Source organism: Solanum tuberosum, unplaced genomic scaffold, assembly GCF_000226075.1.
Source record: "Solanum tuberosum cultivar DM 1-3 516 R44 unplaced genomic scaffold, SolTub_3.0 scf00235, whole genome shotgun sequence".
NCBI lineage: Eukaryota > Viridiplantae > Streptophyta > Magnoliopsida > Solanales > Solanaceae > Solanum > Solanum tuberosum.
The window spans coordinates 860,462-872,397 of NW_006239159.1; positions in this window are offsets into that span (position 1 = coordinate 860,462).

An 11,936-nucleotide genomic window follows, 5' to 3' on the forward strand; every position below is an offset into this window, starting at 1 on the left:
TACTGAGTAGGGGATAGGGTAGGGTAAGAAAAAGATTAATTCTTTTCGAAAAAGTTTTTCTCTTCTTTAATTGATAAATTTTAGCATTTAGTTATTTAAATATTTTTTATTTTTTATTTTACTACATTATCTATATGTACGCCACATCAGTAGAAAATTTCACATATACCCGTGGTTGGATGACATGTGGTATAAGAGGGTGTTTTTAAATTCTTTAATCAAGTAGAAGAGTGTTTTTAAGGCTATCATTAGCTGGGGGACTAAAGTAATAATTCACGCTAACTTTAGAGATATTTTCAAAAAAATTCTCTATTTTTTATGCAATAACTTTTTATTTATTCATTCTAATAAAATTTACTTTAAATGAATTATTTGTATATTCATGTGTGTGTTATTTACTAATATAATAGAATAGGAGGTCAAATGGGTGGGTTAGACTGAAACTAGAGAGATTAAAATGGGCTGAACTAAAAATTGGGTTGAGTCATGACCCACCCAAGTTTACTTTGAGCTTAAATGGGTTTAAAATCGGGTTTGATCATGACCCGCTTCATACCAAGAATTTTATTATATTGCTATTTAGCTTTCATAACCACAATTTGAATTTAAACTATATTTTTTTTTAAAAAGAGAACAAATTTCGATTTTAAGGGTGCACAGATCAAATATTATAGTTGTTGCGTAACAAAAATTTAAAATCTCAAAGGCAATTGGCACCTAGGAACCGTTTGGTGTGAAGGATAAAAATAAATAGTCATTGGATAAAAACATAGTCTAAGGATAAAATTTTGGTATCTTTGTCAAGTTTAGGATAATGTATTTCACCATTTATATCATATTAATGTGATATAACTTATCCCAGAAAAACTAATCCCAGAATGATTAATCTTGGGATAACTTGTTCCCAGCCAAATGACCCCTTGGATTCTTATTCAGTGTGAAGTTCAAATGTCTTAAAATATAATACTTTACATGAATATAGTTGCCGTTAAATAAAGGGAAAAATGAAAAATACACCATCAAACTATCGTAAATGGTATGCATATACCCTCTGTCATACTTTTGGGACATTGGTGTCCCTGTCGTCCAAAACCTAGAGCATATATACCATTTATACTAACGGACATACACGTGTCATAATCTTATCCACCCACCCGACATTTATTAAATATCGGATTGACGGATAAGATTGTGCCACGTGTCCCTATTTAGTCTTCTGTTAGAGTGGAGGGCATATATGCTCTAGTTTTTGGACGGCAGGGGCACATGCATATCATTTACGATAGTTCAGAGGTATATTTGTCCCTTTTTCCCTAAAATAAAATATTAGAGATATAATTACCATTAGATTATTGCACAAATTTCTTTCGTGCACAATTTAGTTTCCTACATCTGCAAAATTTCCAAGCAGCAATTGATATTGTCATGAATAATTGCTTAAAGTTCTTGGGCAAAGACAGTTTACAAAAATGGGTTGAATTTAAAGATTAAATTGGGTTTAGTTGAAGATTGTTTAAAAATGGATTACGATTTAATGGGTTGAGATTGACCCAACTTAAAATTATCTTAAGCTCAACCCATAAAATTATGGACGGGTTGGGCAGATCTCATGTAATTGGATCTCATTTTAACAACCTATAATTGATGAATTTAGTATATAGAGTTTAACTTATGCACGAAAGATTAAATCATCGATTTTTGTAAGTATAAAGTTTAGAAAAAAAGTGAGTTCCCTCGCGGCCATCTACTTGCTATCATGTGTAAATTATGTTATGCCCCTTTCCGTAGAGCTCCTATGTAGTGTTTGTGATGTGTTGAGATAGGTGGAATGCTTTCCAATGTGGTCAAAAGAGTTTTGGGTGAGTTTCCCCATGTTTGGGAAGGGGGGGGGGTTAGGTTGAAAGAGTTGAGTTTGGTCAACGTCTAGAGAATCTGACAATGTATGAGATTTTCATTAGTTTCATCCGCTCTGGAAGGTCTATTTTGGGTTATTATCATGATCGGTTTGGGTCTCGAGGTCTTCGGCGTGAGTTTGAGCCGTTAGGCAAGATGTTGGAAAAGTTTGACAAAAGATTGACTTCGGTCAACATTCTTGATAAACAGACTCAAATGAGATTTTTATTAGCATCGTTAGCTCCGAAACTTTGGGTTTGGTCTACAACGACATTTAATTCAAATCCCAAGGTGATTGGAATGATTTCGTGGTGTTGTGTGTTATGCTTGTTTTTGTTGTTTTAATGTAAGTGTTGACTTTGGTCAACATTGTATCGAGACGACCTCCATTGGTTGTTTCATCAATTTTGTTGAGTTTTGAATGTCATTTTTTGTAGGATAACATAGTTTGTTTGTGTGCACAGGGTTTCTAACGAGTCTCAATCCCCTGTCGAGGCATTTTTTTCAACATCAAGTTCAGCTGATACAACCTTTGTTGGTACCTCATGGACTATGTTCAGTGTTCGTGGGCCTTGAGCCACGTTCGCAGATTGGTGGGGCCTTTGACCATCGCATCACGGTGTCACGCTCCGAGCCTACACCATAGGCGGGACTGGCACTCGAGAACCATTGTTAGCCCCAAGCGAACCATTGGTCTGGCTTAACTACTAGCGGAATACTTAATTTACATGAAATAGTCTCAAAAGATAAACTCATGCAATAAACTTAGAATGTCTTTTAAAAACATTCAACTGGACAAAAAGGCAACTTAAATCTTAGAACAAAACAACTGAAATGAACAAGACTCATGAACTAATGTCTATCTATCTATGAAGCCTCTAGTAACTGAGATGGATGTCGGGACAAGACCTACGACATCCTACTAACAAAATGAAATGACTGAAAGTAAATAAGGGACCCTCCGGAAGCAAGGAAGCTCACCAACAACTCTGAAGCTCAACTGGATCAACGAAGCATTGGATGCTGATCCTGGTTACCTGTATCTGCATCATAAAAGATGCAGGCCAAATGGTGTCAGTACATGGAATGTACAAGCATGTGAGGGGAAATCTGAACATGACATAAGCTTGAACTAGATCTGAGCAACACTTACCTCATCTCACCTCAACTCGAGGATACTAACTCATTTCAATATACAACAGTAGTAAAACATGCAGTATAAAGAAAAGCTTTTAAAATAGTAGATAACAACTTCATGTATTTAAAAATACGATGTGCTCTCTTTGTATGCAAGGATACAATATAAACTATGTTTGCATTTGAAAATACAAAGTAAACTCTGTGTATATAAGAATACAAAATATTTCTGTGGGAGTTTCTCTAACCGATAACCATCACCATGATCTATGTGATGATACAACGTCTAACCCACGCTGCCAGAGCCTTTCTATACTTTGTCGGGGGTATAGAACCTACTACTGAGTGGATCCACTAGTCTATGCTAAAAACATTAAGGAATCATCTGAAAAGTATGACCCTTTTGTACCCACGTTGGATACATGGTTTATAGGGGCTATGAGTTGTATGAACTCTCCCCATATCAGAGCTCAATACTACTTCCAAAATATACTTAGCTCATTATGTTTTAAAGATAACATTTTCTCTTTACGTGGTTTGAGATTATTACTTAAAAAAATTTCTCTAAAAAAAGATAATACTGAAAACTGCTCATGAACTCTTTTGGGACATCAGTGTTTCCTCTCTTGCTAAAATGTGAAAACATTTACTCTTAGGAATACTTAGTTCCCATATATCATTTTAAAGAAATTGTTTTTTAGCTCTACTCTTTCTCAAACTCAATGCTCAAGTCTTAAAATAAGTTTTAAAATATTTACAAAAGACTTCTTAAAAGACTCGAATGAACTCTCAAGACTTGACTCTTAGCTCTACCTTGAATTTGAATTTGTGGATTCAAGGTTATGATTCATGTTATGAATGATTTCTAGATGTTTAGAAGTAGTTTAGAGTAGTTAGAATCAATAGAAAGTAAAGGTATACTTTAGAAGGAATTAGAAGGGCTAAACGATGAAAAAATGGTGGGGGCAGGCGACCCTGGCGCGAGGCGCCAGCCCCTCAACTTTAGAGACCCATTTCTGGCGCATTTGGGGCACACCGCGCCACCCCTTCCCAGATCATCCCGATGAATTTTCTTCCTCGTTTTCTAATCCTAATTCGCCTATAATCGAATAGTTTCTTCCCCAAGCACTTAGATTCGAATATCCAATATTAGTATACGATAATCCACTCAAAACTACACTTAAAACACCGAATCTTATCTCAAGAATTCATCAACAACCCCATAAATCAAGATTTATGAATGAACTTCAAGAACACTTATCAAGAACTCAATTTCTTCGATTTTCAAGAACGAAATTGTACTGAAATTAACATGATTGGCATGTGGGTGAACGAATTCAACACTATGAGAACTCACATACCTCTTAGGGGTCAAACCCTTGGCGAAAATCTGCAAGAAAACCTTAAGAACTTGATGAACGCTTGAATCTTCTCCTCTTTTCTTCTCTTTTCTTTTCTTGAACGCTTTTTCGAAACCCTAAGCGTATTTTGATTTGGGAAAAGTGACCAAATCAGTTTATACCCCTAATTATTTACTAAAAAATCTTAAATCTGAAAGGGTAAGGAAAAGACCAAAATACCCCTCATATTTTCGGGTAGCTTTCCTTAATTGAACAACCTGACTTCAAACAGTCATATCTCCCTCATACGAGCTCAAAAATTAGCAAACTCGGTGGCGTTGGAAAAAGGATTCCAAGAACTTTCATTTGATATCTTATGGGCCACCTAACTCATCTTGTACTTAAAGTTATGGTCATTTGAAGTTGACCCAAAACTCATAACTTAAGCATAACTTGCAAAATTTCAAATTTTTGCTCTTTCCAAATTAGTTCTTTATATTCTTAGGTATCTCTTAGGCGGGATGTTACACATGGACTAGGTCTCGCCTTCACGGAGGCCAAGTCATCTTGACTAGTCAAGTTTGACCTCCACATTCACAAACCATGTTTCGTGTTCATAAAGGCCAAATGACTGGCAGTTATATTTCAGTTCACGAATTTCAACATGCATATTCTTCAATACAACTCCATTGTTATGATTTTGAGCTCAAATTAAAAGAGAAAATTTATGGAAATTGTTGGGAATCGGTTGTATATCGCGTGGGGGCGTGTTGGGGGTTGTAAGTTGATGAGTCTGAGATTTCGAATCATTTAGGGCTTTGTTTTGATAGTTTTAGTGTCCTCAAATGCCTAATTTATGCTCTAAACTGATGTTAAAGTGTTGATTTGCAGCTATGAAGGCTAAGGAGCAAGACATAGACATTACCGGGCAAAAAGGAGCAAACAAGCTAAAGAAGTGAAGAAAAGCGATCCTGGTGATCGCCAAGACCACTTGGCGAACTGTCGAGTGGCTCTTTAGCTCGCCTAAATTTCCAGTGTGTCAGTCTTGGGGAAGAACAAATTTGGCGATAGGAATGGGAAGTTGGCGGATCGCCAAATGACTCTACGATGGAAACCTTGATCGCCTAAAGTCACAGAACCTTAAAGACAAATGGCCAATGCAAACCGGCGATGGATTGGGGCAAAGGGCGGATCGCCGACTGGTTCGGCGAGGCCTGACTTACTTCGTCCAATGGTCTTTCAGGCAAAAAATTGGGCAACTATAAATTGAAATTTTAAATGAAATTTCAAGGAATTTTTAGATTTCTTCCGGTTCTAATTCCCTGAGTTGAGAGTGTTTGAGTATCCATTGTAGACTTTAAAGCTTTTGAGCCTAAAACTTGAGGATTTGCAAGTGGGTTTTGGAATTTTTTCAATTTGGACCATTGTAAAGACTTGAAAACCTTTACCGAGATCATGGCTAATGTATTTGTTAATGGTTTCTCTGTTTTTATGATGTGTAGCTATAACCCCAATTCTTGGGGTGTGATCATGTGATTATTTGTCTAAATAGCTTATGGGTATTGTTGTTTAATGATTTATTTGCTGTTTTAATGTGGGTTTAATCATCCATTGAGTTTTAATCCATGAATTGTAGTTGCAAATGCAATTCTAACTTGGAGTTCTTAGCTTTCTTGAGTAAGAGGTTTTTAGAACCAAAGCTTTTGATTAATGATTGTAGTTATTAGGTTGGTATGGGTTCAGCTCGAGAGAGTGAATCCTAAACTCGATTCTACTTATCTAGCTTGAGAGAGTGGATAAATTAAGGTTGTGGGTTGTTTAGTAGTGTAAATCTTGTCGAGGTTCGAGAGAACTCGCCTGAACCGTGATATTTGTTTGAGAGAAAAATTATTGCACTTATAGTCTAGCCTACCCACAATGATTCAACATATTATTGTTAAATTTCAATTACCCATAAAGCGTAATTAGCCTTTAATTGATCACATCTAGAGAATTCCTCTTAATCTTGTTAAAACCCTGTTTTCGTATTTGTTTTAGTTATTAATTGAAAAACCTAATCCCTCCATCTGACATTTGTTGTCACCCCTTTCAATTTAGCTAAATGTTTTTGATAGTTTCTATTCCTACCACCAATTAGATTACATTCATAACTTCGTAACTGAATTCAAACTTTTATTGCTCCCTGTGGGTTCGACCCCAAATCTTCATTGGGTTTTATACTAGATTACGATTGCCCACACCTAGTATTTGATAAGGTGTGGTTGAGCATTTATCAAAAATGGCGCCACTGCCGGGGAGTGGTGTTGTTTAGGATTCTATTATTGAAGTTGAGTTGTAATCTTTTTGTGTTGTAGTTGAATCGACTTACTTTGTTTTGTGTTTGTGTTGGCTGTGTTTGAATAGAGGAAGAAATGAGCTTGAACAAGAGTAATGGTAGCCAAGTGGCCACCAAGACGATATTGGAAATCTGAATGATGTGAATGACCCAATTCAATTGGTTGGTGTTGGTACAATACGTCTACCTCCTGTTGAGGGGAATGTTGTCTTCCATGTTACTAGTACGATATTATAACTCTTCCAAATGAAAGGATTATATGGAGGGCTGGCCCATGAAGACCCCCCGAGCATATTCGAAACTTTGTGGACGTTTGTGGTCCATTCTCATTCAAGAACATATCACAAAAATCAGTTTGTCTCCGGTTGTTTCCAATCTCTTTGATAGGTGAAGCTGCCAAATGGTTGGTTGAGCTACCGAGGGACTCCATCACCACTTGGGATGAGCTTACCATAGCGTTCCATATGAGATTCTTTCCCCCGTCAAAGATGATGACGCTCAGAGATAGTATCAAAGGTTTCAAACACTTGGAAGGTGAACCAATCCATGAGACGTGACTGAGATTTAAGAAGTTGTTACTTCAATGTCTGACTCACGGACTGCCAAACCACATATTGTTACAATACTTCTATAAGAGTCTTGAATCGGTGAACAAAGGAGTTGCTGATCAACTTGTTCCCGGAGGTATAATGCAACAACCCTATGAAGTAGCGTCTCAACTCATTGATGGCATGCCCAAGATCAATAGAGCATGGTACACTCGTGAGGACCAAGTGTCTCCTCTCACTTTTAGGATGATGACAGAGTAGATCGAGAAGGATCACGAGAGAGACCAAAACATGGCCAAAATGATGACCCAGCTGGATCTATTGTCGAAAAATGTGATGGGATGTGGTTTGAAGAGTGTAAATGTTGTGGGTGTTGGTGGAGCAAACCTCGAAGAAGCACACTTTGAAGCGTTGTAGAATGAGGAAGTGAACTTCTTTGCGAATCAAGGAGGAGGATTACGTTCAACTTATCCAAGGCCAAGTGGAAATTCGGGTTAGAATAGAGATAATGGATGGAGAGATCGTGATAGGGAATGGTGTGACAATAATTTTACTTGGAAGGAAAAGGATGGTCAAAAAGAAAAATACGTCCCACCTCATGAACGCCAAAAGCCTAAAGAGCAAAGAGTTGACCCGGAGAACTTCCATACCTCAATAAGGTAGAAGGGTCAGACAAAGTGTTGAAAGAAATGAAAGAGGAAGTCTCCACACTCAATCAGACGATGACCTCTCACTCAGTTTCTATTAAGCAATTGGAGACGCAATTGGGTCAAATTTTATCTCATTTGAACCCAAGGCCAAAAAGGGGGTTGCATAGTGACACAATAGTCAACCCCTAAAATGAAGCTTAAATTGGTATTTCCGTCGTGCCACAACGTTAAATAAGGTGTTTCTTGGGAGGAAACCCAAGTTTTTGATGTTTTAAATGTTGTTTTTGAATAACAGGTGTTGATTGTGCAGGTTAACAAAACAAAGTGTTGGAAAATGGGTAATATGCAAGCTAAAAGTTCAATCGGCAACATGCCGAACAGGTCGGCGTGCCCGATTTGGATAGCCGTTTGAACCACCCAGCTTGATGGGGGATTCTGTAAAACTCGGCGAGCCAAAAGCTCAGTCGGCGACTCGCCAAACAGGTCGGCGAGCCCAACTTTGTCCGCCATTTGAAACCCCAAATTGCTGGGAGTTTTGTAAAACTCGGTGAGCCAAAATACCACTTGGCGCATCGCCGAGTGGGTTGGCAAGCACGACTTATACCGCCGATTGGTGCGTGAACTGAAAGGTTTTAAAGGCCAAACGATTTAAAATTTCAAAATACTTTCACTTACCTACTTTTGAACTCCCGCATTCTTTCATCCGATATTAGTTCTTTCATATCTTCGCATTTTTACTCTCATTTTATTGGGATCTTTGTTCGGGATTGATTTTGGGATTTCTTTGCTGCCTAGCATTTCGAATCTATTTCGGTATAAAAGGTTGGTTTTCCGAACCCAAAACTCTATAAGTGGTTGAACTCGAATTAAATCGGTATTTTATTATTGATATATCTATGTAGTGTTGTTGGAGTAATAATGTGATTATTGGATTGCCCGTATTTAAATGAACTAGTGCTTAAATAATCATAAATGGTTGATTCACGTGTCAATAGTTGAGTAAATTGTTGGGATTATGTTAATATTGTGTTGGGTCTAGCGGGGTGAAGTTTGAGTAACCCTGGATTGTGCTAATTGTCGTAGTTTACCCGATTATAGAGCGGTTGACATCATTCTTAAGGGCAAAAGACTTCAATTGGCCAATTTTGGTCAAACCAGGAAAAGTCAGAGTACCCCGAGGGTATGGGTAGTATGGTTCTTGCTTTAATTTCATAGTGTAAGTGTTTAATTTTTCTTTCGTGGGCTATGGGCTTATTTTGAAGTATAGGGTACAAAACTGGCACGTTGGGCCATTTAGCGAACTCGGTCGAGCTCGCCGAGTGGTCGGTGGTTCGCCAAACGTCCCTTGGATCGCCTTTAATTTCCCTAAAATACTGTGTTTTATTCAGTAACTTTCGGTGATATGCCTGAGCTCGCCAAGCTCACTCGACGACTCGTCAAAAGTGCTTCTTGATCGCCCTTCTACGCCCTTAATTCTTGAGAATACACTGTAACTTTCGGCGAGTTACTTTTAGTTCGCCGATTGGTGTCGGCGATCCACCAAATGGCCCTGGACATCGTCGACCAACTTTGAATTTTTGAAAATTTTGTTCTTGAACTTTTGGCGAGCCCGACCTAGCTCGTCAAAGTGGTTCGGTGACTGGTCGACCGGTTCGATGAGTCTTCCTGCAACAGCTTTTCTGAAATTTTTCTAACGTTTTGTATGTTGTTTTGCAGGTATCGCTAGACCTAAGTAGCAGGCAGAGACATACTGCCCCTGATGCGGGCACGTGGAATCACCATCAATGAGGATGCAGTTGTATCCCGAGGAAAGGCAACAAAACTACCTCCGAAGGGAGGTAAAGACAAGGGCAAGGCGCCCGTAGTTGAGACACCGGAGGCAAGCTCAGACAGTGACGGGGTCTATGAGACACACCTCACCACATCAGGCAATGAAGAGGACTCTCATTATTCTCAGGTTTCCATCTCTGAGCCTGAGATTGACCAGTTATTACAGGCCAGTAGAGCGGAGCTACGCTCCAAAGCAATGAATGATCTGTCTAGGATCTCAGTGCCTCCGACGCCTACCCCTTCAGCTTCAGCTCCAATGCCTCATACAGCACAGATAGTATTGCAGGCACCACATGTTCAGGGTTCTCCTCACCGGTCACTCAACCGACTAAAGGCCGAGGGCTTGAGGACCATCCTAGAGGAGAAGAGATTGTCTACCGACGGTGTGGTGGACAGGTATCCAGAAGTGTGGAACATAATCAAGTTCCACAAGTTCGAGTTATTCACTAAACCCTGCCCCTACATTTCCAATTAGGTCCGGAAGTTCTATTTAGCTTATGGTGAGCTAGTGCCAAAGGGGAAGAAGAAGGCCAGCATGTTCAGGCCGATTGATTTCGTGGTTGTCAGAGGGAAGAAAGTGAAGTGTCGATGTTCAGATATAAATGCGGTACTGGGCTGCTTAGTGAACATTATGCATGATTACATTGATCTGGTCAAGAAGAAGACCTTGGATGATCTCAAGGGTTGGCTGGTACCCCTTATCTATGATGTCACCCCGAGGTGGATAGAAGTAGGTGCCCCGATAGAGAAGAAGGACCTGAATGTTGCTGCCAAATACTGGTTCAGGTTTATCAACAATAATATTATGCCTTCCCAGAACGAGTCCATCCTAAAACACCCGAAGGCAGCTGTCTAGGGTCTATCATTGATCGCCATGAGCTGAATTTGGGGTTGCTGATTGAGCATGACATGGCCATGAGGGCCAAGTAGAGACAAACCTCGCTCCCATTCCTGGTGCTGATCACAGAGCTATGCAGACGGGCCCATGTTCCCAGAAATGAGAAGACGGATGTGGAGGTGACTCCCACCTCTTCTACTGACATCTGGCTTATTGAGGCCGAGTATTTATGGGATGAGACTGACAGGAGGAGGGCAGCACTGGTGGATACATCCCAGAGGTTGATGTTGAAACATTATCGATAGAGGCAATCATGCCCTCTCAAGCTAGTGGGCCTTCAGGTACTTCTGGACCTACTGCTTTTGAGACTCCTGGTTAATCTGTTGCACCCCCTCCCTCTAGATCTTCTTCTCCTACTTCTGCTTCCCGACCCCCAATCACCTAGGCCATGTTGTACAAGATGGGCCATTTGGCTCATTCAGCTGATGTGCGCACCTCCCAAGTTGAGGCTATTACGCTTGGGATGATAGAGAGGGAGATAGTTGCTACCTTGGCCCCACTTAGGGCTGATATGAGGGATCACAAGTTGGCACTATATGACCTTACTGTTAGAGTCGCAGCTTGTGAAAAGACCCAAGGTGCTTCAGATGAGGTGACGGCCTTAAAGGCCGATATTACTAGGTAGATGAGAGATTTGGACCAGCTGAAGTCCACTAATTTGACTATGTTGCTTGGGATGATGGAGATTCCCGATGGCCCGAGCATAGATATTTCATCTTGTTATGAGGTGCCTCCGGCTACTACCTGAGATGAGACTAGAGTTGATGATGTTGTTGCTGAGTCAGAGGCTGAGATTGATGAGAAGCATCTTGGTGTTACTGATGCGGCTGACTATGATGACTTAGCGGACCTAGATGGAGCCAGGGTGCATACAAATGTGCAGGCCTCTTTGCGGGATGTTTCTATGGTGGACTCCAGTTGAGCCAAGGATACTGAGATACCGGGCACTGATGCCCCGACAGAGGGAGCTGTGGATATGCAGACTTCACTCCAGGCCTAGCATGGCAGGATGATTCTCTTACCTCTTTTTTTGTTACTTTTTAGACTATTTTGTTTTTAGTTTTATTTGAGGACAACTGCATATTTGGGGGGGGGGGTGAGGTATTTACATACCCACCTCTTGTGGTTGTTTTGTGAATATTGGTTTTATTTTGATTGTGTTTTTGTGAATATTGGAACTTATTGGTTTATATATATCTTGGTTGACTGGATTGTGGTTGTTGATAAATTGTGGCCCATCGATTTAATTTGAAAATGTTGTTCAAATGGTTTTGAACCAAATTTTAAAAAAATTGCCACCTCTTT